Below are 3,103 nucleotides of genomic sequence, written 5' to 3' on the forward strand. Positions count from 1 at the left end.
TAATAGTAATGTAGTTATTACCATTCTTTATTCTTGTTTTTGTTACATTTTTTTTTCTTAAATAAGTCCCTCCAACATTTCCTGTAATATTGGCTTGGTGGTGATAAATTCCTTTAACTTCTTTTTGACTGGGAAGCTCTTTATCTGTCCTTTGACTCTAAATGATAGCTTTGCTGGATAGAATATTCTTGGTTGTAGACCCTGGGTTTTCATCATGTTGACTGTTTTGTACCAAGCCCTTCTGTTCTGCATAGTTTCTTTTGACATGTCAGCTGCCAGTCTTATGGGTGCTCCCCTGTAGGCAACTAACTGTTTTTCTCTTGCTGCTTTTAAGATTCTCTCTTTGTATTTAACCTTTGACATTTTAATGATGATGTGTCTTGATGTGAGACTCTTTAAGTTCATCTTTATTGGTACTCTCTCAGCTTCCTGTGGTTGTATGTCTATTTCCTTCACCAGCTTAGGAAAATTTTCCAGCATTATTTCTTCAAGTAGATTTTGAACATCTAATTTTCCTTCAGGTACCCCTATGACACAGATATTTTTACATTTAATAGTATCACACTGATTGAGTGTCTTTGGTTTTCCCATCCTCTATATTAATCTTCTTCTTTATCCATTCTGTTGATTCCCTCTACTATACTCTTCATCTCAGATAATATGTTCTTCATTTCTGACTGGTTTCATTTTATAATTTCTATTTCCATTTTTATGTTTTTTTTTTAAATCTCTTTGTTAAAGTTCTCACTGAATTCATCTACACTTCCCCTAAATTCATTGTGCATCTTTACAACTAGTGTTTTGAACTCTGCATCTGTTAGATTGCTTGACTCCATTATTCCTGATCTCTGTTCTGTTCTCTCATATGGTTTCTTCTTTGTCTTCCCATTTTGGCTGCTTTTCTGTGTCTGTTCCTAAGTACTAAGCAAAGCTCCTGAGTTTCCCAGTCTTATTAGTGTGACTTTGTGCAGTGGATGTCCAGAGGCACAGTGCTGAGAGGAATTCAGCTGCAGGCCAAGTTTAGCCCCAGCCTGTGCCCCTCTGGGGCCACCTGTTAAAATTTAGCAAGCAATCCACATATGCTGTGTTTGTGGGTGCCACAAAAAACAACATCAGAAACTGAGGCCTGCTGCTTGGCATTGCTCAGCAAGAAGCACCTGACTAAGCAAGGACACACCTGGATGTGGCTTAGGTGGGGCTTGGAGTTGGAGAAGGCAGAGTTTCACGGACTTCTCTGTGTGGAACAACCTCTGTTATCCAGTTTTATGATGTCTCAGCTATAGCGGCTCTGCTGCGCTCTCTGGGAGGGGAAGGGCTCAATAGAGGAACAATAGATACTGCTGGCACTTCTGTCAGAGAGAGATCCTCACCTCTGGCTCTCACTCCAACTCAGTGTCACTCCCCTGTAAGTCTCTGGTGTCCCTGGAGCGACCAACTTGGCGCTTGTGCTCAAAGAGAGCAGGTCTGTCACCGTGAAAGTCCAGTTTCAGACACGACCCCTTTAAAAGGGCATCTGCGGCTGCTGGCTACCCCTGCTGCAGCCTCTGTCCCACTCAGCTGCTCGAGACCGACAGCTTTGCGTTCTTGCCCCTTCTTACCTCTTCTCTTTGCAGTGTGATTTCTTAGTTCTCTCCCTAGTTGTAGGTCCTTTTTTTAAAATCTAGTTCCCAGGCAAATTTCCTTGCTATTTGTTCCATATTCTGTCACACTTTGATTTGGTCATAAGAGGGATGAACAAAGCCTCTATCATCTACAGCATTTTGTTTTCTCCTCCAGTTTGATAATATTTTGATGAGGATTTTTGTATCTATGTTCATCAGGTACATTGACATAACTTTCCTTCATGTAATGTATTTGGTTATGAAATCAGGGTAATGGTGGCCTTGTAAAATAAGCTTGGGAGACTTTCCTCTTGAATTTTTTGATATCATTTGACAAAAATAGGTGTTAACATCTTTTGAATGTTTGGTAAAATTCACCTGTGAATCTATCTACCCTAGGACTTTTGTTCATTGGGAGATTTATGATTACTGATTCGATTTCATTAGTAGTAGTAATTGGTCTGTTGAGATTTTCTGTTTCTTATTGACTCAGTCTTGGGAAATTGTATGCTTTTAGGAATGTATCCATTTTGTCCATATCGTCCAGTTTGATGGCATATAATTGCTCATAGTATTTTCTTATAATCTTTTCTATTTCTGTGGAGTCATTTATCACTTCTCCTTTATTTCTAATTTTATTTATTTGGGTACAGTCTTATTTTTTTTCTTCATGAGGTTGGTTAAAAGTTTATGAGTCTATGGCCATGCCACCCTGAACATGCCCAATCTCATCTGATCTCGGAGGCTAAGCAGGGTCAGGCCTGGTTAGTACTTGGATGGGAGACAACCTAGGAAAACCAGGTGCTGTAGGTGGAAAAAAATGTTTATGAATTTTCTTTATCTTTTCAAAGAACCATCTCAGTTTTATTGATCTTTCATATTGGTATTTCCTTCCTTCTACTCACTTTGGGCTTTATTTGATGTTCTTTCCCTATTCATTTAACTGTTTAGTTACATTGTTTATTAGGGCTTTTTCTTGTTTCTTGAGGTAGGTCTGTATTGCTATGGATTTCCTTCTTAGTAATACTTTTGCTGTGTCCCATAGATTTTGAGTCACATTTTAATTTTCATTTGTATCAAGGTATCTTTTGATTTATTCCTAATCTCATTGACCCATTATTGTTTATTAGACTGTTATGTTTATTAGCCTCCATGTGTTTGTTTATTTTTCATTTTTTTTCTTGTAATTGATTTCTAGCATCAAATCATTGTGATCGGAGAAGATGCTTGATATAATTTCAGTCTTCTTAAATTTATTGAGACTTGTTTGTGGCTTAATATGTGGTCTGTTTTGGAAAATGCTTCATGTGCACTTGAAAAGAATGCATATTCTGTTGCTTTGGGGGTGAAATGCTCTAAAGATATCAATTAAATCTATCAGGCCCACTGTGTTATTTAAGCCTGCTGTTTCCTTGTTGATTTTCTGTCTGAAAGATCTGCCCATTGGTGTCAATATGGTGTTAAGTCCCATACTACAGAAGTCTCCAAACTTTTTGGCACCA

General features: G+C 38.1%; 1 pseudogene; it reads left to right on the forward strand.

Moving 5' to 3' along the window:
* Positions 1–2,295: 2,295 nt before the first annotated feature.
* LOC120599893 (uncharacterized) lies at positions 2,296–2,414 on the forward strand (annotated as a pseudogene).
* Positions 2,415–3,103: the final 689 nt, after the last annotated feature.

The sequence above is a fragment of the Pteropus medius genome, unplaced genomic scaffold (assembly GCF_902729225.1).
Source record: "Pteropus medius unplaced genomic scaffold, Ma_sr-lr_union100, whole genome shotgun sequence".
NCBI lineage: Eukaryota > Metazoa > Chordata > Mammalia > Chiroptera > Pteropodidae > Pteropus > Pteropus medius.